Here is a 26,285-nt window from a genome sequence, read left to right as displayed (position 1 = left end):
CTCACAGAATGGCAGATGTCCTGAACAGCACTCTGGCCTCAGAATCAGCCCTTAAGGCATTCAGATCTGGCTGAAAATCCCATGAGAGTATTTCAGGCATGGGAAGCCAAGACACTCTGGGAAAAAATGACCTAAATGAAAATCTCTGTGAGTGTGATCTCAGTGGAAAGAACAGGTCATCAAACAAGGAGGGATCTTTCTCTGAAGGGAGGAGAGAACTTCCACTCTGACTATGACCTTGTCTAAATATGATCAGAATTGGTGAACTCAAAAGGTTTGGCGACTCATGACAAGAGCCTAGGGTGATTACTGAGGCCATAAAGAAGTTTGTCAATTTGTTAAATCAGCAACAGGAATCACTGTGCACTTACTCCTCATGTAGGATCTCTGTGCTTAATGTGCTGTACATTGTGATTTAATGCTATAACTTGTACTCAAACATTGTTTTTCACTTTGTGTTTCTCTGTGGGTGCAAACTGTTGAAATCTTTACTTAATATATACTAAACTGATCTTCTGTATATAAAGAGAATTGAAAATGAATCTTGATGTGAATGGAAGGGGAGAGGGAGCGGGAAAGGGGAGGGTTGCAGGTTTGAGGGAAGTTATGGGGGAGAAAGCCATTGTAATCCATAAGCTGTACTTTGGAAATTTATATGCATTAAATAAAGGTTAAAAAAAGAAGACTTGAACCAGAGGCATGCAGCTAAGCTGTACCGTATTCCTGACCCATAACACCCCACAGATAATCAATAACTTTATTTTAAAATGAAAAAAAGCCTTAAAAATAAACTAAAAATAAAAAATAATGGAAACTGGAGGTGGGCTCTGGTGTAGTATATTAAGCTTCCACAAGCAGTGCTGGCATCCTATATGTCAATGGCTTGAGTCCTGGCTGCCCCACATCTGATCCAGTTCCCTGTAAAAGCAATAGGAACAAAACAGCAACAAAGTGAACATCCAGTTAAGAAATGGGAAATGAATTCAACATGCATTTTTCAAAAAGAAGAAACTGAAATGGCCAAAAGCACTTGAAAAAATGCTCAGGACCACTAGCCATCAGGGAAATGAAATCAAAACCACAATCAGGTTTCACCTCACACATCAGAATGGCTTTCATACAAAAATCAACAACCAACGTGTGCTGGAGAGGATTTGTATGAAAAGGCACCCTAATCCACAGGTGGTGGGAATGTAAAGTGATGCAGCATGGTGAAAGACAGTATGGAAATCTCTGAGAGCTGAAAAGAGATCTGCCATATGACCCAGCCAACTGTCTCCTAGGAATTAACCCAAAGAAAATAAATCAGCATGAAAAGGGGTCATCTGCACGCCCATGTTCATTGCACCTCAATTCAATATAGCTAAGTATGGAATCAACCCAGATATCCATCAACTGATGAGTGGATAAAGAAGCCATGGTATATATATTTGAAGAATATTAATTAGCAGTAAAAAGAAGAAATCGTGTCTTTTGTAACAATGAATTGCTACAAGGAATTATCATATTGTCATAAAAATGTAAATACCTGCAATAATGTGGAGGCTCCTTGAAAACACCATGCAAAATGAAAGGTCACCTAAATCCACTGAATCCAATACTTCATTTATATGAAACACTCAGGACCATTAAACCCACAGAAATAGAAACAGATTGGTGGTTGTGTTACCAGCAAGACAAGAAACTGAGAGAGAGCATTAATGCATAAGGAACCTGATTGTAGTGATTAAAATATTTTAAAATCTGACAGAGATAATAGTTGCACAATAGAGTGAAAGGTCTAAATGTCATTAGATCACTTTAAAATTGTTCTTTCTTTTGAATTACTTTCAGGTCGAGATGTAAAATCACTCTCTTTTGTCTGTAATTGGCAAAAGTAAATCTAAAGCCAATCGATAATAAACAGAAATGAGCAGATGGAAAAGAAGTCTGCATAATCAATTCTATGTATAATGAACACTTGTCATGTGATTATCACATCAATTCAAATCTATATGAAATGGTATAAAATTAAGGAGTTTCAGGACAATGCATTATATAAATTAAAATTATTTAACATGTCTAATATTTGCACTGAAATATTCCAACTCTATTATAAAGCCGACTTTAATATTAAATGAATAATGAATGAATAAATACACTAATGAATGAATAAAAGCAGCAAACAGGGGCAGATGCTGTGGTACAGCAGGTTAGCGCCCTGGCCTCAAGCTCCGCCATTACATATGGGGGCTGGTTCAAGACCTGGTGCTCCATTTCTCATCCAGCTTTCTGCTACAGCCAGGCAAAGCAGCAGAAAATGGCCCAAGTCTCTGGGACCCTGCACCAGGAAACCCTAGCTCCTGGCTTCAGGTCAGTGCAGCTCTGTTGAATGTAGCCAATAGGGAAGTGAATGAACAGATGGAAGACCTCCCTCCCTCTGCCTCTCCTCCCTCTGTGTAAACTCTTTCAAATAAATAAAGAAATCTTAGAAAACAGCAAATGTGTAACTCATTTTATTAAAATATGAATATTACAATGTCCACCAGGTGACAATGAAAACACAGAAATGAAAAGTTTCATGGAGAGACTTTATCTGAGATCAGTTTGTGTTTGTGAACATGAAACCCAGGCTAAGAAATTTATACACAGTATTATTATTTTTTTTAATCTTTTATTTAATGAATATAAATTTCCAAAGTACGACTCATGTGTTACAATGGCTTCCCCCCCCATACCGTCCCTCCCACCCACAACCCTCCCCTTTCCGACTCCATCTCCCCTTCCATTCACATCAAGATTCATTTTCGATTATCTTAATATACAGAAGATCAGCTTAGTATACCTTAAGTAAGTATTTCAACAGTTTGCTCCCACACAGAAACATAAAGTGAAAAATAATAGATGATTTTTTTTAAATGATGATGAAATCAGATCAGACCTATTGTCATGTTTAATCCCAGTGAGAGTCAAGTTGGGAATTGATAATTTCTTTTTTTTTTTTTTTTTTTTACAGAAGATCAGTTTAGTGTACATTAAGTAAAGATTTCAGTTGTTTGCACCCCCATAGAAACACAAAGTGAAATATACTGTTTGAGTACTCGTTATAGCATTAAGCCTCAGTGTACAGCACGTTAAGGACAGAGATCCTACATGAGGAGTAAGTGCACAGTGACTCCTGTTGTTGACTTTACCAATTGACACTCCTGTTTATGGCATCAGTAATCTCCCTATGCACCAGTTATGAGTTTCCAAGGCTATGGAAGCCCCTTGAGTTCTCTGACTCTTATCTTGTTTAGACACGGTCATAGTCAAAGTGGAGGTTCTCTCCTCCCTTCAGAGAAAGGCACCTCCCTCTTTGAAGACCTGTTCTTTCCACTGGGATCTCACTCACAGAGATCTTTTTGCCAGAGTGTCTTGGCTTTCCATGCCTGAAATACTCTCATGGGCTTTTCAGCCAGATCCGAGTGCCTTTAGGGCTGATTCTGAGGCCAGAGTGCTATTTAGGACATCCGCCATTCTATGAGTCTGCTGAGTATCTCACTTCCCATGTTGGATCACTCTCCCCTTTATTTATTCTATCGGTTGGTGTTAGCAGATACTAGACTTGTTTATGTGCTCCCTTTGACTCTTAGTCCTTTCATTATGATCAATTGTGAACTGAAATTGATCCCTTGGAGTAGTGAGATGGCATTGGCACATGCCACCTTATGGGATTGAATTGGAATCCCCTGGTATGTTTCCAACTCTACCAATTGGGGCAAGTCAGCCCGAGCATGCCCCAAATTATACATCTCTTCCCTCTCTTATTCCCACTCTTATGTTTAACAGGGATCACATTTCAGTTAATTTTCAACACTTAAGAATAACTGTGTGATAATTACAGAATTAAACCAGTCATATTAAGTAGAACAGACAAAAAAAAAATACTATGAGGGATAATGTATTAAGTTGTCCATTAGCAGTCAGGGCTATGCTGATCAAGTCACCATTTCTCATAGTGTCCATTTCACTTCAGGAGGTTTCCTTTTTGGTGTTCAGTCAGTTGTCACCGATCAGGGAGAACATATGGTATTTTATACACAGTATTATTTTTGAAGAGAGGAGGATTGGGGCCAGTGTGTGGGTGTAGTGGATATAACCACCACTTGTAACTATGACATCCCATGTGGGTGCCAGTTCATATCCTGGCTACTTCACTTGGAATCCAGCTCCATGTTAGTGATCCAAAAAAAGCAGTATAAGGGGGCCTAAGATGCTGACACTCAAATGGACAACTGAATTGTTGTCCTTGCTTTGACATGAACCAGCACTGGGCCACAGCAGATAACCAAGAAAAGGAGAGAGAAGACCCAAATCAACAAAATTAAAGTGAAAAAATAAATGTAACAACAGACACAAGAAAAATAAAAAGAATCCTCAGAAATTACTACAAAGAGCTGTATGCCAACAAACTGGGAAAGCTAGAAGAAATGAAGGGGTTCCTGGACACATACAACTTAGCTAAACTGAGCTTTGAAGACAGAAAACCTAAAAAGACCCATAACTGAGATGGAAATTGAGTCAGTAATAAAGACCTTCCCAACAAAGTAAAGCCCAGGACCAGATGAATTCACTGCACAATTCTACCAAATATTGAAAGAGAGAAACTAACTCCAATTCTTCTCAAGCTATTTAAAACAATTGAAAGGCATGGAATCCTCCCAAATTCCTTCTATGAAGCCAGCAACACTTTAATCCCTGTATCTGGAAAAGATACAATAGAGAAAGAAAATTATAGACCAATTTCCCTGATAATCCCTGTATCTGGAAAAGATACAATAGAGAAAGAAAATTATAGACCAATTTCCCTGATAAACATCGATGCAAAATCCCTCAACAAAATCCTTGCCAGTCGATTTCAACACCACAACAGGAAGATCATTCACCCAGACCAAGTGAGATTTATCCCCGGTATGCAATGATGGTTCAACATTCACAAATCAATCTATGTGATACATCACATTAACAAATCAAATTACAAAAACCATATGATTATCTCAATAGATGTAGAGAAAGCATTTGATAAAATACAACACTCTTTCATGATGAAAAATCTAAGCAAATTTAGTCTAGAAGGATCATTCCTCAACATAATTAAGGGAACTTATGACAAACCCACGGCCAGCATCCTATTGAATGGGGAAAACCTGGAAGCATTCTCATTGAGATATGGAACCAGAAAAGGATGCCCACTGTCTCCATTGCTATTCAATATAGTACTGGAAGTTTAGCCAGAGCCATCAGGCAAGAAAAAGAAATGAGAGGGATTCAGATTGGTAAGGATGAAGTCAAAATATCCTTATTTGCAGATGGCATGATTATATATATAGGGGAACTGAAAGACTCCACAAGGAGACTACTGGAACTCACAAAAGTTTGGTAAAATATCAGGATATAAAATCAATACACAAAAAACTACAGCCCTTGTATACACAGACAATGCCAAGGCTGAGAAAGAATTTCTAAGATCAATCCCATTCACAATAGCTACAAAAAAGTAAATACATTGAAAAATTTAACCAAGGAGATAAAAGATCTCTATGATGAGAATTACAAAACTCTAAAAAGAGAAATAAAAGATTACATTTAAAAATGGAAAAAACTTCCATGTTCATAGATCTGAATAATCATCATCATCAAAATGTCCACTCTTCTGAAAATAATTACAGATACTATGCAATACAATTCAAAATACCAAATACATTCTTCTCAGATGTAGAAAAGATGATGCTGAAATTCATTTGGAAACCTAAGAGGTCTAGGATAGCTAAAGCTATCTTACACAACAAAAATACAGCCAGAGTCATCACAATACCAGATTTAAAGCATACTACAAAGCAGTTATAATCAAAACAGCATGGTATTGGTACAAAAACAGATGCATACACCAATGGAACAGAATAGAAATGCAGAAATCAATCCAACAATCTATAACAGCTAATTTATATTCATTCAAGTAGCTAAAACCACTCCCTAGAGCAAGGACAGGGATTTCCACATGCAGAAATGTGAAGCAAGGCCCCTACCTTACACCTTATACAAAAATCCATTCAAAATGGATTAAAGACCTAAATCTATGACCCAATACCATCAAAGTACTAGAGAGCATTGGGGAAACCTTGCAAGACATCAGCCTAGGCACAGTGTTCTTTGAAAAGACCACAGAGGCACAGGCAATAAAAACCCAGATTAACAAGTGGGATTACTTCAAATGGCAAAGCTCCTGTATGGCAAACAAACAGGAAAGTAAAGAAGCAACAAGTAGAATGGGAGACATTATCTGCAAACTACACAACTGATAAAGGATTAATAACCAGAATATATGAAGTGATCAAAAAACTCAACAATAGCCAAGAAAACAACCTAGTCAAGAAGTGGGAAAAGGATGTAGAGATTTCTCAAAAAACGAAATCCAAGTGGCCTACAGACACAAGAAAAAATGCTCAGGATCACTAGCCATCAGGGACATGCAAATGAAAACAACAATGAGGTTTCACCCCACTCCAGTTAGAATGGCTCTCATACTGAAATCAATAAACAAAAATGCCAGTGAGGATGTGGGGAATAAGGTACCCTAATTCACTGCTGCTGGGAATGGAAACTGGTAAAGCCACCATGGAAAACAGTTTTGAGATACCTCAGAAATCTGAATAGAGCCCTACCCTTGGATCCATCCATCCCACTCCTTGGAATGTACCCAAAGGAAATGAAGTCAGCAAATAAAACAGACATCTGCACCTGTATATTATGGTAGCTCAATTCACAATAGCCAAGATATGGAATCAACCTAAATGCCCATTAACTGAAGACTTGATAAAGAAACTATGGAGCCTGGAGCCAGTGCCACAGCTCACTAGGCTAATCCTCTGCCTGCGGTGCCAACACCTTGGGTTCTAGTCCCAGTTGGGGCACTGGATTCTGTCCTGGTTGCTCCTCTTCAGTCCTGCTCTCTGCTGTTGGCCCTGGAGTACACTGCAGGATGGCCTAAGTGCTTGGGCCCTGCAACCACATGGGAGACCAGGAGAAGCACCTGGCTCCTAGCTTCAGAACAGCACCATGCGTCAGCCACACCGCTCCGGCTGCAGCAGCCATTGGGGGGTGAACCAATGGAAAAGGAAGACCTTTCTCTGTCTCTCTCATTGTCCACTCTGCCTGTCAAAAAAAGGGAAGAAACTATGGGATATGTACTATATGGAAAACTATTGGCAGTTTAAAAGAATGAAATTTGGTCATTTACAACTAAATGGATGAATCTGGAAAATATCATACTTAGTGAAAGAAGCCAGTCCCAAAGGGACAAATATCACTATATTCTCCCTGATCTGTGACAACTAACAGAGCACCTAAAAGGAAACCTGTAGAAGTGAAATAGACACTATGAGAAGCAATTACTTGAACAGCCCTTGGCTTGACTGTCAAGGAACACTTTATTATTTCACTTTATCTAGTTCTTCATTCTTTTTTTCTTCTCTACTTAATACCATTAGCTAAACTCCTTACTTAACCTAGAATTAATCATAAATGTATTATCAATTGAAAATAGATTCCAGTTCAAAATAAGAATGGGAATGGAAGAGGGAAGAGCTGTACAGATCAGCACACATTCACACAGACCTATCCCTACTGATGATGCTAAAAATGTTCCATGGACTCCAAATCCTTTAGCTGGGTGGCCCTGATGCCATCTTATGTGTAAAAGTGATCATATTAAGTATAGACTTGATCATATACATAGGAACATCAGACAAAGGGATCACATAAATAAGACCAAGTGCCTGATAATAACAATAGACTGAATTACAAAGAAGGGAAATTTCTAACACGGGAAACAGTCCACACAGCAGACTCATAGAATGCAAACACCCTAAACAGCACTCTGACCTAAGAATCAGCCCCTGAGGCCTGACTGAAAACACGATGAGAGAATTTCAGGCATGGAAAGCCAAGACATAGTGGCAAAAATGGTTCTGCATGAAGGATCTCTGTGAGTGAGACCCCAGTGGAAAGAAAAAGCCATCAAAGAAGGATGTACTTTATGCTGAAGGGAGCATAGAACTTCCACTTCGCATATACCCCTGTACAAAAAACTGATGGAGTTTGTGAACTCAAAAGGCTTCTGTAACCTTGGCAACTCATGTCAAGAGCCTCAGGTGATCACTGACCTCATAGCTAAGAGGTCAGTTGTTAAATCAACAACAGGAGTCACTGTGCACTTGCTCCTCATGCTAGACCTCTGTCCTTAATGTGTTGTACTACAAGAGTTTCAGGACAATGCATTATACACATGAAAATGATTTAACATGTCTAATATTTACACTGAAATATTGCAACTCTATTATAAAGCTGACATTAATAGTAAATGAATAATGAATGAATAAATACACTAATGAATGAATAAAAACAGCAAACAGGGGCAGGCGCTGTGGTACAGCAGGTTAGCGCCGTGGCCTGAAGCCCCGCCATTCCATATGGGGGCCAGTTTGAGAACTGGTGCTCCATTTCTCATCCAGCTCTCTGCTATGGCCTGGGAAAGCAGCAGAAAATGGCCCAAGTCTCTGGGACCCTGCACCAGGAACCCCTGGCTCCTTTCTTCAGATCAGTGCAGCTCTATCCAATGCGGCTAATAGGAAGTGAACTGAACAGATGGAAGACCTCTCTCCCTCTGCCTCTCCTCTGTGTAAACCCTTTAAACAAATGAATAAATCTTAGGAAACAGCAAACGTGTAACTCATTTTATTAAAATAAGTATATTATCATGTCCACCAGGTGACAATGAAAACACAGAAATGAAAAGCAATGAAAAGTTTCAAGGAGAGCCTTTATCTGAGATCAGTTTGTGTTTGTGAACATGAAACCCAGGCTAAGAAATTTATACACAGTATTATTTTTGAAGAGAGGAGGATTGGGACCAGTGTGAGTGTGTAGTGGATATAACCACCACTTGTAACTATGACATCCCATGTGGGTGCCAGTTCATATCCTGGCTGTCCCACTTGGAATACTACTCCCCGTTAATGATCCAAAAAAAAAAAGCAGTAGAAGATGACATAAGATGTTGACACTCAAATGGACAACTGAAATAATCTTGGTTTGGCAAGAACCAGCACTGGGCCACAGCAGATATCTTCAGCGTCTATCACCAGATGGAGAGTTTTTCCTACTCTCCCTTTCTTTTCTATGAGTTGGTGCTTCAGAACAAATACATTTTAAGAGAAACATAAAACATTCATAATATGGTTACACTGTGTAATTTTTTTTATAACATCACAATGCAAAATCGGTTTTATAAATCTTAGTTTCTAACCATTGAAAACTGCGAGAGACTTAAGAGCTATTCTTCAGAACATCTGTTTCCTTGGAAACTATTCTATCCCTTAATCCTTTCAAAGCATTCTTCTCAGGTCTGAAGAGAATAATGTAGCACTTGGGAACAAAGATGCAGCCCAGGAGCCCTGCACTGGAGCACAAGATGGAGAAGACCTCCACAGCCACCATGACCTTCCCCTTGGTGCTGTGGTAGACAGGCAGGAAGGTCACCCAGACACTGCAGAACACCAGCATGCTGAACGTCAGGAATTTGGCTTCATTGAAGGTGTCAGGCAGATTCCTGGCTAGGAAAGCCACAGTGAAGCTCACCAGGGCCAAGGAACCCAGGTAGCCCAGGACACAGTAGAAGGCAGTGATGGAGCCCTTGTTGCACACCAGGATGATGTGGCCATGCTCAGAGTGTGCATCTGTGTCAATAAAGGGAGGAGAAGTCCCAAGCCAGATGGCACAGAGAGCCAGTTGGATCAGGGAGCAGATGGGAATAATGGAATTAGGTACCCCTGATAGCAGCCAGTGTCTCATCCTTCTCCCTGGGGCAGTGACCTAGAAGGCCAGAAGCACAGTGATAGTTTTGGCCAGAATGGTGGAAACAGCTGCAGTGAATGCCACTCCAAACATGGTCTGCTGGAGGACACAGGTGGTTGTGTTGGGATGACCAATGAACAGTAAGGAGCAGAGGAAGCAAAAGGTGAGGGCAATGAGCAGGATATAGCTGAGACAACGATTGTTGGCCTTGACTATGGGAGTGTCTCGGTGCTTCACAAAGATACCAAGAAAAACAACTGTGAGGATAGAAAAGCACAGAGCGGTGCAGACCAGGGTCATCCCCAGGGGATCTTCAAATGACAGAAAGGTCACTTTTTTGTGGAAGCACTGATCTCGCTCTGTGTTGGCATACTGAAGATCTGGACAGTTCACACATTGGTCCATATCTGGTGAGAAATGTAATAAACATCATCCCAAGTTCAGTTACTCTTGATTCACAAGTACCTTCTAGAATACCCAATGTAGCTAGTTTAGGCAAATAGTCCTTATTTGATGTGAAAGACAGCATATAAAATGACATATAAAATTACTGGTAATTATTTATGTCCATCTTCCTCATGTTAGCCAGTGTTAATAGTTCATCTTCCTAAGTACCTTACATAATGATGAGTACATTCTCTTTTTCTCCTAACAAAGCCATAAGGGCTACTCTCTGAAACTATTCATGGTGCTTTAAAAACATACCTTAACCTGTGTTATTTTAACACCACAAATTCCTTCTTCATTGTTTCTTCAGATAGGGAACTGATGATCAAGATGCCAGAGGGTTGCATGTGTGGCGAGGGCTACTCTGCCCTTATACAGGGCACATTTTGCTGCATGCTCACTTTGAACAAGAGCAAGCAGCAGCCTTTGATTTTTAAGTTTTTATTTAATGATTGCATTTTTCATACATTCACCTTTAGGAATATAGGAGTTCTTTTACCTATACCCACCCTCCCACTCCCACTCCCATCACACCTCCTTCTTCCTCTTCCTCTACCATCTACTTCTTCATTATGGTTCATTTTTAGTTTGATTTCAAATACAGAGGACCAACTCCATGTTAAGCATAGATTTCAACAGTTGGTATCCACACACACAGACCACATATACAGCACAGTTTAGGAACAAAATTTGCAGTCGATTCTCATAGTACAACTCATTAGGGACAGAGGTCCTACATGGGGACTAAGTACACAGTGACCTCCGTTGTTACTTTAATGATTAACATGTTTATGTATGCATGATGTCAGTGATCACCTGAGGCTCTTGCCATGATCTGCCAAGGCTATGGGAGCCTTTTGTGACCAGAGACTCCATCGGTATTTGGACAGGGCCATACGCAAAGTGGTTGCTCTCTCCTCACTTCAGACAAGAGTACATCCCTTTTTGATGACCTTTTCTTTCAACAGAGGTTTCACAGAGATCCTCCATGTAGTCTATTTTTTACTGCAGAGTCATGGCTTTCCATGCCTGAAATGAGCCCTTCTTTTAATGGTGCTATTCCCTCTGTACTCTCATGGCCTATTCAACCACCCAATGGTTGCGGTCTTTGTTTTAGTGAGTATTCATTTATTAATAATTTACATGAAAGTCAGAGTTTCAGAAGGAGGAGGAGAAGCAGAATGGAGAGAGAGGGAAAGAAGGAGAGGAGGACAGGGAGAAAGAGAGTGAGAAAGGGAAAGAGGTAAGAAAGGAGGGGAGAGATCTTCCCCCAGTGATTCACACCACAAAAGACATTAATAGCTGGACCTCATCTGTTTTGAAGCCAGTAACTGGGAGCTTCTTCTGGGCTTCCTGTATTGGTGTGAGCTCCGAAACTTGGGCCACCTTCAGCTGCTTTCCCAAGCATCAGGAGAGAGCTGCATTGGAAGTGAAGCAGCTGGGACTGGAACTGTTGACCAACTGGGATGCTAGAATCCCAGCCAGGGGCTTAACCTACTATACCACAGCACTGGCCCCAGGTTCCCACTATTAATGTCATGGACTGGGAGATATACTTTATGAATTTTGGTTGCACAGAAATCACCTAGCGATCTCACTAAAACATATCTCTTTAAGGTAGAATCTGGATTATGTTATGATAGGGGAAAGCACTGATTGACAAACCACCATTAGAAGGCAAATGGTCAGGTTCTAGAGAAACACAGAACAGCTGTACACTTGATACCAGCTGGATTAGCTTTCACCCTTGAATGTTTTCATCAAAGAACACACTAGGATGCTGCCTGTAATCAGAGTCAGTCTGTAGACCATCTTGAAACTTACTCCATGTTTCCACTTTCCTGTCTTTTTATCCTTGAACATGAATTTTCTCCCCAGCTCTATCTGTACCCTCCTATTTTCAAAATATTGCTCCATTGATGACTGATGTCTCAACTTGCAGATTTCTTCCAATATTTAGTTAGTCTTACCTTTGTATATTTCATACTTTTGAGACATTACAAGTGCCATATTTTGTAGCTTTGGTTTCCAGAATTGGTAAGGAAAAGTAACTGCTTTGTACAATTTTGTATACCAGCACTACTTAATTCAATTATCAATTCACTGATTTCATTACACTATCCCAATATCACTTTAAATGATGCCACTTTTATATCTTCCTTTTTAGTAAGTTGAATGTCATTCTTTTTTGAAAATATGCATGGAGCCGAACCTCCTGTGTAATTTTCTGTAGAAGTTGCGTTCTTTCATCAACTTTGTATCCAATCTTCAGCCGTAATTTCCATGTTTTGTAGCATTCTAAAATACTCTTTAGGATTGAAAGCTAATCCTTCTTTTTGTCATGTTTCAGTGGTTTTGTTCTTTGTTTACAATTCATAGATCACTTAGATTTTATTAACTATTTTTCTTCAGTTATGCTAATTAATATTACAATTTTCATGTACTGTAAACTGAATTAGATTTTATGAAACTCTTTGGGCATGATGTAGCTTATTTAAAAAGTACGGTTGGATTTACATTGTTTGAGATTTCAAATGTATGAATTTATTTCAACAACAGTGTCTTACAATTTCATTTTGCTGAAATATCTGGCAGTATTTGATCCATCAACTTGAGATGTTCCCATAGAAGAAACATAATTTTTCCCTTTTTCCTGTTCTCTATAGGAGTTGAGAAAGGAGTTCATCTGAAAATTGTTTATCACAATTCAAGTATTGGGAATTATTTTAATAACTGTGAGGATATTTGGATTTTTCAAATATTGCTCAACATATTTCATAATATTTCTATCTGAGAATATCTGAATTTGTTCTATATTTTTCAATGTATCAGAATTAAATGATTAATAAGCTCTAATATTAGTATTTTTACATCTAAATAGACCCCTTCAGCGCTCTCTGTGTATACACACACACACACAGAGTAATCTTACTGTTCACACTGTTCCATCTTGCTGAGGTTCATAAATCTTGTTTATGATCACAAACTTTAAATTATTCCAATGTTTACTTACTTCAATTTCCTTATAATGTCCACATTTTACCTTTAAGGGCTGGTGCTGAATCTGCAGTCATTGACCTACCTTGGTATGCATACTTATTTTTTTAAAGACAGAGTTACAGAGGGAGGTAGAGACAGAGTGAGGTCTTCCATCTACTGGTTCACTCCCCAGATGGCTGCAGCAGCCAGAGCTGTGCTGATCTGAAGACAGCTTCGGAGTCTCTCATGTGTGTGCATTGGCCCAAGGACTTGGACCATCTTCTACTGCTATCCCAGGCCACAGCAGAGAGCTGGATCAGAAGATGAGCAGTTGGGACTAGAACCGGCACCCATATGGGGTGCTGGTGCTTCAGGCCAGGGCTTAAACCCACTGTGCCACAGTGCCAGGCCCACTATGCATACTTATTACCATGTATGTCAGCTTGTGTTCTTTTGATATGAATTTTATAAATGTGTGTACATATGTAAGCATAAGAAGGTTCTTAAAGATTTATATTTTGAGCAGCAATGACTTTTGTCAAAGGCTAAGATTAGCCCCATTTATGATATTTGATGAGTATTATCCCCAGGATGATATACTATATGATTTCTAACATAGTTTTTCATATAACACACAGTTTGTGTAGAGTTGCACTTTCTCACTCCAAGCATGCTACACTTGAATTTGGTGAAAGCATTTTTACCTATACAAGCATAAGGAACTCAGACATGAGTTTTCCTATACTGAATTAGCACATACACCACACTACTCCCATGGACTGTACTCTGTTGCCAGAACCTTTCATTATCAACAATAAGTTTCACAAAATTAGAATGATACTAAATATATGGTACAAATAACTACTAATGCAACACAAGCAAAAACTGGAAAATCTTTTTTTTTTTTTTTTTTTTTTTATGTTTACATGTATGTTTTTTTTTTAACTTTTATTTAATGAATATACGTTTCCAAAGTACGAATAATGGATTACTATGGCTTCCCCCCCATACCGTCCCTCCCACCCACAACCCTCCCCTTTCCCACTCCCTCTCCCCTTCCATTCACATCAAGATTCATTTTCGATTATCTTAATATACAGAAGATCAGCTTAGTATACATTAAGTAAGGATTTCAACAGTTTGCTCCCACACAGAAACATAAAGTGAAAAATAATAGATGATTTTTTTTTAATGATGATGAAATCAGATCAGACCTATTGTCATGTTTAATCCCAGTGAGAGTCAAGTTGGGAGTTGATAGTTTCTATTCTTTTTTTTTTTTTTTTTTTTTTTTTTTTTTACAGAGGATCAGTTTAGTATGCATTAAGTAAAGATTTCAACAGTTTGCACCCCCATAGAAACACAAAGTGAAATATATTATTTGAGTACTCGTTATAGCATTAAATCTCAATGCACAGCACACTAAGGACAAAGATCCTACATGAGGAGTAAGTGCACAGTGACTCCTGTTGTTGACTTTACCAATTGACACTCCTGTCTATGGCATCAGTAATCTCCCTATGCTCCAGTCATGAGTTTCCAAGGCTATGGAAGCCCCTTGAGTTCTCCGACTCTTATCTTGTTTAGACACGGTCATAGTCAAAGTGGAGGTTCTCTCCTCCCTTCAGAGAAAGGTACCTCCTTCTTTGAAGACCTGTTCTTTTCACTGAGATCTCACTCACAGAGATCTTTTGCCAGAGTGTCTTGGCTTTCCATGCCTGAAATACTCTCATGGGCTTTTCAGCCAGATCTGAATGCCTTTAGGGCTGATTCTGAGGCCAGAGTGCTATTTAGGGCATCTGCCATTCTATGAGTCTGCTGAGTATCTCACTTCCCATGTTGGATCACTCTCCCCTTTATTTATTCTATCGGTTAGTGTTAGCAGGTACTAGACTTGCTTATGTGCTCCCTTTGACTCTTAGTCCTTTCATTATGATCAATTGCGAACTGAAATTGATCACTTGGACTAGTGAGATGGCATTGGTACATGCCACCTTGATGGGATTAAATTGGAGTCCCCTGGTATGTTTCTAACTCTACCATTTGGGGCAAGTCAGCTTGAGCATGTCCCAAATTATATATCTCTTCCCTCTCTTCTTCCTACTCTTATGTTTAACAGGGATCACATTTCAGTTAAATTTCAACACTTAAGAATAACTGTGTATTAATTACAGAATTAAATCAGTCATATTAAGTAGAACAGACAAAAAAACTACTAAGAGGGATAATGTATTAAGTTGTTCATTAACAGTCAGGGCTATGCTGATCAAGTCACTGTTTCCCATAGTGTCCCTTTCACTTCAACAAGTTTCCTTTTTGGTGTTCAGTCAGTTGTCACCGATCAGGGAGAACATATGGTATTTGTCCCTTTGGGACTGGCTTATTTCACTCAGCATGATGTGTTCCAGATTCCTCCATTTTGTTGCAAATGACTGGATTTCGTTGTTTCTTACTGCAGTATAGTATTCTAAAGAGTACATATCCCATAATTTCTTTATCCAGTCTACCGTTGATGGGCATTTAGGTTGGTTCCAGGTCTTAGCTATTGTGAATTGAGCTGCAATAAACATTAGGCTGCAGACCGCTTTTTTGTTTGCCAATTTAAATTCCTTTGGGTAAATTCCAAGGAGTGGGATGGCTGGGTCGAACGGTAGGGTTATCTTCAGGTTTCTGAGGAATCTCCAGACTGATTTCCATAGTGGCTTAACCAGTTTGCATTCCCACCAACAGTGGGTTAGTGTCCCTTTTTCCCCACATCCTCGCCAGCATCTGTTGTTGGTAGATTTCTGAATGTGAGCCATTCTAACCGGGGTGAGGTGGAACCTCATTGTGGTTTTGATTTGCATTTCTCTGATTGCTAATGACCTTGAACATTTTTTCATGTGCCTGTTGGCCATTTGGATTTCCTCTTTTGAAAAATGTCTATTGAGGTCCTTGGCCCATCTCTTAATTGGGTTGTTGGTTTTGTTTTTGTGGAGTTTCTTGATCTCTTTGTAGATTCTGGTTATTAACCCTTTATCTGTTGCATAGTTTGCAAATATTTTTTCCCATTCTGTCGGTTGTCTCTTCACTCTCCTGACTGTTTCTTTTGCAGTACAGAAACTTCTCAATTTGATGCAATCCCAATAGTTAATTTTGGCTTTGACTGCCTGTGCCTCCCGGGTCTTTTCCAGAAACTCTTTGCCTGTGCCAATATCTTGAAGGGTTTCTCCAATGTTCTCTAGTAACTTGATGGTGTCAGGTCGTAGATTTAGGTCTTTAATCCATGTTGAGTGGATTTTTGTGTAAGGTGTAAGGTAGGGGTCTTGCTTCATGATTCTGCACGTGGAAATCCAATTTTCCCAGCACCATTTATTGAATAGACTGTCCTTGCTCCAGGAATTAGTTTTAGATCCTTGATCAAATATAAGTTGGCTGTAGATGTTTGGGTTGATTTCTGGTATTTCAATTCTGTTCCATTGGTCTATCCTTCTGTTTCTGTACCAGTACCATGCTGTTTTGATTACAACTGCCCTGTAGTATGTCCTGAAATCTGGTATTGTGATGCCTCCGGCTTTGTTTTTGTTGTACAAGATTGCTTTAGCTATTCGAGGTCTCTTGTGCCTCCATATAAATTTCAGCACCAATTTTTCCAGATCTGAGAAGAAGGTCTTCGGTATCTTGATTGGTATTGCATTGAATCTATAAATTGCTTTTGGGAGAATGGACATTTTGATGATATTGATTCTTCCAATCCATGAGCATGGAAGATTTTTCCATTTCTTGGTATCCTCTTCTATTTCTTTCTTTAAGGTTTTGTAATTTTCATCGTAGAGATCTTTAACGTCCTTGGTTAAGTTTATTCCAAGGTATTTGATTGTTTTTGTAGCTATTGTGAATGGGATTGATCTTAGAATTTCTTCCTCAGCCATGGCATTGTCTGTGTATACAAAGGCTGTTGATTTTTGTGCATTGATTTTATACCCTGCTACTTTGCCAAACTCTTCTATGAGTTCCAATAGTCTCTTGGTAGAGTTCTTTGGGTCCCCTAAATAAAGAATCATGTCATCTGCAAAGAGGGATAGTTTGAGTTCTTCCTTCCCAATTTGTATCCCTTTAATTTCTTTTTCTTGCCTAATAGCTCTGGCTAGAACCTCCAGAACTATATTGAATAGCAGTGGTGAGAGTGGACATCCCTGTCTGGTCCCAGATCTCAGTGGAAATGCTTCCAACTTTTCCCCATTCAATAGGATGTTGGCTGTGGGTTTTTCATAGATTGCTTTGATTGTATTGAGGAATGTTCCTTCCAAACCCAGTTTGCTTAGAGTTTTCATCATGAAAGGGTGTTGTATTTTATCAAATGCTTTCTCGGCATCTATTGAGAGAATCATATGGTTTTTCTTCTGCAGTCTGTTAATGTGGTGTATCACATTGATTGTCTTGCGCACATTAAACCATCCCTGCATACCAGGGATAAATCCCACTTGGTCTGGGTGGATGATCTTTCTGATGTGTTGTTGCATTCTATTGGCGAGAATTTTATTGAGGATTTTTGCATCTATGTTCATCAGGGATATTGGTCTGTAATTCTCTTTCAGTGCTGCATCTTTTCCCGGCTTAGGAATTAAGGTGATGCTGGCTTCATAGAAAGAATTTGGGAGGATTCCCTCTTCTTCAATTGTTCTGAATAGTTTGAGAAGAATTGGAGTTAGTTCTTCTTTAAATGTCTGGTAGAATTCAGCAGTGAATCCATCTGGTCCTGGGCTTTTCTTTGTTGGGAGGGCCTTTATTACTGTTTCAATTTCTGTCTCAGTTATGGGTCTGTTTAGGTTTTCGATGTCTTCCTGGTTCAATTTAGGTAGGTTGCATGTGTCCAGGAATCTATCCATTTCTGATAGGTTTCCCTGTTTGCTGGCATACAAGTCCTTGTAGTAATTTCTGATGATTCTTTTTATTTCTGTGGTGTCTGTTGTTACATTTCCTTTTTCATCTCTGATTTTATTGATTTGGGTCTTTTCTCTTCTTTTTTTAGTTAGTTGGGCCAATGGGGTGTCAATTTTGTTTATTTTTTCAAAAAACCAGCTCCTCGTTTGGCTGATTTTTTGTAATGTTTTTCTTGATTCAATCCTGTTGATTTCTTCTCTGATTTTAATTATTTCTCTTCTCCTACTAGATTTGGGTCTGGTTTGCTGTAGGTTTTCTAGATCCTTGAGGTGAATAGAAAGCTCATCTATTTGGTGCCTTTCCAATTTCTTGATGTAGGCACCTATTGATATAAACTTTCCTCTTAACACTGCTTTTGCTGCGTCCCATAAGTTTTGGTATGTTGTGCTGTTATCCTCATTTACTTCCAGAAAGTTTTTGATTTCTCTTTTGATTTCTTCTATGACCCATTGTTCATTCAGGAGCATGTTGTTCAATCTCCATGTGTTTGCGTATGCTCTAGGGATTCCTGAGTTGTTCATTTCCAACTTCATTCCTTTATGGTCTGAGAAGCTGCATGGTATGATTCTAATTCTTTTGAATTTGCTGAGACTTGCTTTATGGCCTAGTATGTGGTCAATCCTAGAGAAGGTTCCATGTACTGCTGAGAAGAATGTATAATCTTTAGCTGTAGGATTGAAAGTTCTGTATATATCTGTTAGATCCATTTGGGCTATAGTGTCGTTTAAATCTACTGTATCCTTGTTGATCTTCTGTCCTATTGATCTGTCTATTTCTGAGAGTGGAGTATTGAAGTCCCCCAGTACTATTGTATTGGGGTCTAAGTCTCCCTTTAAGTCCGTTAACAAATCTTTTAGATAAACCGGTGCCCTGTAGTTAGGTGCATATACATTGATAATTGTTATATCTTCCTGTTGAATTGATCCCTTAATCATTATGTAGTGTCCCTCTTTGTCTCTCTTAATGGTTTTTGTGGTAAAGTTTATGGTGTCTGATATTAAGATGGCTACGCCTGCTCTTTTTTCATTTCTGTTGGCATGGTATATCTTTTTCCAGCCTTTCACTTTCAGTCTGTATGGATCTTTGTTGGAAAGATGTGTTTCTTGTAAGCAGCAAATAGATGGGTTTTGTTTTTTAACCCAATCAGCCAAACGGTGTCTTTTAACTGGACAGTTCAGGCCATTCACGTTCAATGTGACTAATGATAAGTGGTAACTTTGCCCTGCCATTTGCCAAAGATAAGTTCTAATATATGCTTTGAATTCCCTGTGATCTTTAGCTGTGAGCTTTCCTTCCTTGGTTTCCTTCCTTTACCTTCTTTCATATTGATGACCGTGTTTCTTTGTTTCTGTGTGTAACACATCTTTAAGCATCTTTTGCAGGGCTGGACGAGTGGCAACAAATTCTTTCAATTTCTGTTTGTTATGAAAAGTCTTTATTTCACCTTCATTCACAAATGAGAGCTTGGCAGGATATAATATTCTGGGCTGGCAGTTGTTCTCTCTTAGTACCTGGGCTATATCTTGCCATTCCCTCCTAGCTTGTAGAGTTTCTGATGAGAAGTCAGCTGTGAGTCTGATTGGAGATCCTCTGAGAGTAATCTGACGTTTCTCTCTTGCACATTTTAGGATCTTTTCTTTATGTTTCACTGTGGAGAGTTTAATTACAACGTGCCGTGGTGAGGGTCTCTTTTGGTCGTGTTTATTAGGGGTTCTGTGAGCTTCCTGTACTAGGATTTCTCTGTCCTTCTCCAAACCTGGGAAATTTTCTGCTAATATCTCACTAAAAAGGCCTTCTAATCCTTTCTCCTTCTCCATGCCTTCAGGAACTCCTAGAACCCGAATGTTGGGTTTTTTTAATAGTATCCTGAAGATTCCCGACAATATGTTTTAGATTCCTAATTTCCTCTTCTTTTCTTTGGTCTGACTGTATCCTTTCCTGTTCTCTGTCTTCTAAGTCCGATATTCTCTCTTCTGCTTCTCCCATTCTGTTTGTAAGGCTCTCTATTGTGTTTTTCATTTGATCTATTGAATTCTTCACTTCAGTCACTATCCCAGTTTCCTGTTGTACTAGTTGTTTCGTTTCATTTTGATTCCTCCTTAATATTTCATTTTCACGAGAGAGATTTTCTATCTTGTCCATTAAGGATTTCTGTAGTTCAAGAATTTGTTTTTGAGAACTTCTTAATGTTCTTATCAATTTTTTGAGATCTGCTTCTTGCATTTCTTCTATGTCATCATCCTCATAATCTTGAATTGGGGTGTCTTTTTCATTTGAGGACTTCATGGTGACTTCCTTGTTTTTATTACCTTGGTTTTTGCGTTTGTTATTTGTCATATTGGAGATATTTGGTTTCTTCACTGTGGTGCTTTTTCTTGTTATACTACGACTCTAGATTAAGTGGACTATCTGTTTTTGAGGGAGCCTTAGGGCTTGAGATGGGTGTGGCCTGAGAGCTCTGTTTGGTGTGCCTAAGGTGACACTCCCAGGTTAGGCGTGGTAAACCTCTCTCTCTCTCTCTCTCTCTCTCTTTTTTTTTTTGATTCAACAGGGAAGTTATTCTGCACAGCTGAACAAAGTTGGAGGTAGTTAGCAGGCGAATGATATACCCACAGGAGCCAGAGATCAGAAGCTCTTTCCCAAGGACCACACAGGGAATCTGTTCGGCCCTTAGAGTGGGCTCAAATTCTCCTTCAGTCTCCCACTGGGTTGCCAAAGTTACAGAATTGTAGCGTCTCTGGAGAGTGCTCACGTGAATTCCGTGAGTTCTCTCCCCCACCGTCTCTTTTTTCACAGTCTCAGTTCAGTAGCACCATAAATTTACTAAGTCCTAATCTCCTGTTAATTCGCCCCACCCAGAGTCAGGTTTTTCTGCTAGGCTCAGGGCCGGTGCAGACCTGAGGTCGCTCTGCTTATGACGTATGTCCAAGATGGCGCCTGCTCTTTGTCTTGCTCGCCCTTGAGAGGTGAGCGGAGAGAGAGAAACCCGTGTCCATACCAGTCACCTTTTTTTTTTCCCCCTCTCTCTCTTCCAGTTAGCTTGGTGAAGTCCCCCCCGCCCCGGGGGTCGTTCCCTCTAGTCTCCTCTCTCCGCTTGCCTGCCGGTGTCTCGGGTTATTGAGGTTCGGCTCACCTTGCGTTCCAGCACTGGTGTGTTGAGTCTGCCGCTGATGTCCCGAACTGTGGGCTCCCACGCTCTCCACGCAGGTCTGCTCCGCTTCCAGCGCCGATGTGTGGACTCGGAGCCCTGGACTTCCCAAGTCTCCCCGCTGTTGCACTCCCCTTCGAGCACTTGCGGGCAGACCCTGCAGCTTGCGCAGCTCAGTCCCGCTGCTCAGCTTCCGCAGCTCAGTCCCGCGGCTCGGTCCTGCGGTTCGGCTTTCGCGCGCGGTGGGCGACCTTGTTCTCCCAGTAGGTCCTCCGATTCACGCCCACTGGATCCAGAAGAGTTTTGTCTGCAATATTTTCCTGGTTCTTTTTTCTGAGGCTACCGTAACTCCCCTTTTATTAAACTAAATTTTCCCGGACTATCGGTGCGCGCCCTCACTATTCCGCCATCTTGGCTCCGCCTCCCGAAAATCTTTATGATACATCGGATAGCATAGCTCTGACTCATGGCTAAATCTTAGAAATGCCACACTGTTTTATGGGGTGAATATTCTCCAATCTTGGTTTCTATTCATTTTTTACCATATGTATATCAGCCTGAACTCCAACATGGTCAGCATTACAGAGACATTCAGTCTCTTGTATGCTTTCATAAATAATACAGAGAGTGTATTGTGGAAAGTTTTATCCTTTTGTGGATTATTATTGATTATAAGGAATAATTTCTACCTGAAGCGGGGAAGACTATTCTCAGCAGTCATATTCCACAGATTTTCTTTCCATGGATAAGTTGATAATTTAAGAAACAGGTGGTAACTTCTCCAAGAGGCAGGTATTGATTTACCTGTCTGATTGGAAATCTCATTCCCAGGACAAGGTGTGCAATCAAAACAACAGGCAGGCTTTCCCTCAAGAGGGGTTTTCCTGAATCCAGGGCTGCAACTCACACTGCATACCGAGTGTGGAATCTGAGCGAGTGTTGGTCATAATTCAGACTATTACTTAAGTTCTAAGTAGAGGGTTTCCAAGTCCTGCAAACCTGTTCACTGAAAATGTAAACATTGTTTCTGACACAATGACAACATTCTATTTGATTTTCTTAAATAGATTCAAAAGACTTGCATGAACAAATGTGTTTACTGTCCATCCTCAGACACTAAAAACATAAGAAAGTATTTGGATTGGAAGTGGAGTGGTTTAATGTCTCTAAGTGTCTTTTGAATAAGCCATACTGCACATACTCCCTTAGCAGTTGGGGGGTAACAATGTGTCATGTGAACCTTATGATCAGTCCTACTTACCTCTGTAATTCCTGTGGCCCACTGTATCAAATTCTCAGAGAGAGACAACTGTTCACTCTGTGAAACGTATGGGGAAAACCGTCCTACTTTAACCTTACGTCCGAAACCATATGGAAAATTCCAAAAGTTGAGAATGTCATATTCAGCTTCCAAATTTCTCTTCTGATTCAAATTTACTAGGTCACCAGCTGGATTGGTAAACTGGAGATTCTTCAGAAATGGGTGCAACTGAAAAAATGCATCATATTCTCATGAAGACTGCCCAAGTAATAACACATGAAACCCAGGTTAGAGAAAACCTCTCTTTGTCTGTAAGCACAAATAAACAATTGAACATGTTTAGGACCACCCAATGAATTGAAGTAAAAAAAAAAAAAAACTGATGAGAACTACATCAAGGTAAGTATGATTTCACTCATTTTTCTACAAAAACAAGGGGAATCAAAAATATCCAGCTGTGAGTTTCAGACCATTTCCTTTTTTTTTCTTTTTTTTTTGACAGGCAGAGTGGACAGTGAGAGAGAGAGAGACAGAGAGAAAGGTCTTCCTTTGCTGTTGGTTCACCATCCAATGGCCGCCGTGGCTGGCACGCTGCTGCTGGTGCACTGTGCTGATCTGAAGGCAGGAGCCAGGCACTTGTCCTGGTCTCCCATGGGGTGCAGGGCCCAAGGACTTGGGCCATCCTCCACTGCACTCCCTGGCCACAGCAGAGAGCTGGCCTGGAAGAAGGGCAACCGGAAGGAATCCGGTGCCCCGACCGGGACTAGAACCTGGTGTGCCGGCACCACAAGGTGGAAACTTAGCCTACTGAGCTGCAGCACTGGCCAGATTCAGACCATTTCCAATAGTACATTCCAAGCTGCCAATACTCATTTTCTCAGTGTACCTAGGAGAACTATCTGTAATAAAGTTACTAGAATAAAGAACTGTGCAAATTATATGAGATTCCTTATGTTCATTTTAGATGAACATCCTCAGTGACATTTGAACCTGAAAATAATTACTGTACTGCTGAAGTTGAAAATGGAATAACACAGTCTAGGTATTTCACATGTCAAAATTAAATTGACAAAATTGGAGAGTATTTTTAAGTCACAGCACTGATGCTGATCCAAGAGACCTGCCCACTTTTCATTGGAGCCCTTTTGCTAATGACAAATTACAGGCAGAGGCTCAATTTTTATCTTGTGTTTCAAGCTACTTGGATTGAACACCTGCAGAAACTCTTAAGGGGATCACTTCAGGAGTACATGTCAACAATGGAAACCAAGTTACCTGCCAGGGAGAAAATGCCACCTTTGCCCCATTGTTCACTGGCTGCATTTCTACCTCTTGTAGAAGCCTCTCATGTACACTGTGGGCCACAGCATACACAGCATTGTATATGTTGTAACTCCCATCACTCATGGTCATATCAAAATGAAGTGGAGGCAAGGATTCCAAGGAAGCATTCAGTGGACAGTTCTGCAGAGTTTTACAGGATGTCCCAGTAACTGAGCAATTAAAAGCCAGTGACCAGAATTTGGAGAGGTAAGAGTCTTCTGGGTACTTGGAAGGGTTAGCTGTCCGAAGAAAGTTTTTGAAACCAGAGATCTCAGCATGGTGGTGTGAAAAAATGAAAGTCCCATGGAATGAGTGGAACAGGAAAGGTACCTCAGAGCTGGCAAAATCCCATTGTGAGGTGGTGACACAGATTTCCCACATCATTTACTTCCACCATGATTGAAAGCTGGTGCCTATGAGTGACTCTGTGACACAGAAAAGAATCACCACATTTGCTGATGATTTTAGGATCTGGATATGAGCACTATTTTGGAATGAAGAAAGTGACTCTAGAGTGGCTGGGATCAATTCCACAAAGTCTACACAGATGCCATTCTTCTGCATCTCGGCTTTCAAATCAGACATAAACTGAATACCTTTTGGGAGGTCTGAGATGGCCAAACCCACCCAGGTCCACCCAAAGTGGAGCATCAAGGAGGCCATGCCATGGGCCAGAGAAGTGTCTTTGGGTGCCATCTGATAGAGGGAGGGAAACTGACCACTGTGAGTCAGAAGCGGTTCAAAAGGCCCAAAAGTCAGCTAAGGGAAAAGGCAAGAAATCTGTGTAAGGTTATTGTCATAGTGTAAATTATCATTCCTGAAAAAATTAAGCATATAATGGAAGTGTCAGATTTTAGAATCTTTCATTTTTTTCATCTCCCACTACATTAGATCTTCCTAGTTCATGAATCATTAGACTCACAGGTTGAGAAAAACATTTATCCTTTTCACTCACCCACACCTCTGCTTCAGAAGAAATGTAGCTAATCCACAAAATATCTGCACGCATTCTCTTCAGATCACATACTGTGTCAAATGTATAAGTTCTCTGTCACTTTAATTTTTGGTTCTAAGTAAGGCACCTAAGGTGATGTACTTTATCCCACTTTTTCACTACACACTCACCTGTGGAATTTTGTAGAGTTCCAGCAGTGTCCCCATTTGGACAGCAATGCTGCTTTCTGATATTACAGCAACAGACTTGCTCTGTTTCCTACATGTGTAATTAGGAACGTGCTTTTCCATTCCCACAAGCCAGATGAAGGGGTTCTCCATCACAGTCATATGAGTGTGCATGACATTATAGAGACCAAATCCCAAGGTCATGTTGGGTAAAAGATAGGGGTTTTTGTTGATCTCCTCAATAGCGAAAACCAAGGCCAGAGCATACTGGTAGTTTTTGGACTGAAACCTGCATGAAATGCACAAGGATCTTTAAGGGAAAAGCCTCCAATCCAGATTATCTTCAATTCTGTGATTACTATGACAGATGGATTGGTCATGGCAAAAAATTCATATGTTCTAATCCGTATGTGTAGATTTGCTGAGTACAGAGTGTGAAGTGTTGTATTTGTAGGACACATGTCGTCACTAGAACCAAAGCTGCTACCAACTTTTACTGGTTTCCAAGCCTAAATGACTATGGAAAATAAGATCTGCTTTTACATCATAATGTTGGGCATGTTATCACATGGTTTTCCATGCAGCCAAAGAACATGATCTTATTTTTGGATGCACACCTCATCAATTTAAATCACCTCTGGCAACAGCTACCTCTTCTAAGTATGTGTATTTGATATCTAAAGTAAATGCTACAACAGGCTCTGGAATGCCCTCTCTAAAGTTCATGCACACCTAGGAGTACACTCCAGTTGTCAAAGAAAGTATGACAAGGAAAGTCATCCTTAGCACTGCCTCTAAATGTTTCCTACATCCACAAACTACAATGATTCTTCACCTTACCACATCATTAAGTGCTTCTTGAAATAGCAGTCATACAATCATAATGCTGCAGGTTGTAAAGGGAAAAGAGAGTAACTCAATTGAAGGCTATGTGTTCAAAAAGAGGGATGATGTCACAGTACTGAGAATGGTAAATGGGAGTCTGTAATTAATCCTGAAAAATCTCTTCCCCATCAAACTTACCCATCAGCCAGCATCACAAGCCAAGAAAATAAAATTGAATTCAGAGCTTGAAAAAAGGGAAATATTTAAAAGGGAGGAGCACTTTAGAGAAGCTGGAAACACTCCCTGGGTGAACACGAATCACTGGGCTATGAGGCACCTGGTGCTTTACAATTAAGCCAGTGATGCATTTAGAACACTAAACAT

At 40.0% G+C, this 26,285-nt stretch overlaps 1 pseudogene; it reads right to left on the bottom strand.

Annotated features, from left to right (window-relative positions):
- Nucleotides 1-8,784: 8,784 nt before the first annotated feature.
- Nucleotides 8,785-26,113, bottom strand: LOC138847785 (vomeronasal type-2 receptor 116-like; annotated as a pseudogene).
- Nucleotides 26,114-26,285: the final 172 nt, after the last annotated feature.

This window comes from Oryctolagus cuniculus (genome assembly GCF_964237555.1).
Source record: "Oryctolagus cuniculus chromosome 16 unlocalized genomic scaffold, mOryCun1.1 SUPER_16_unloc_1, whole genome shotgun sequence".
NCBI lineage: Eukaryota > Metazoa > Chordata > Mammalia > Lagomorpha > Leporidae > Oryctolagus > Oryctolagus cuniculus.
This window is presented reverse-complemented; position numbering and strand designations above follow the sequence as displayed.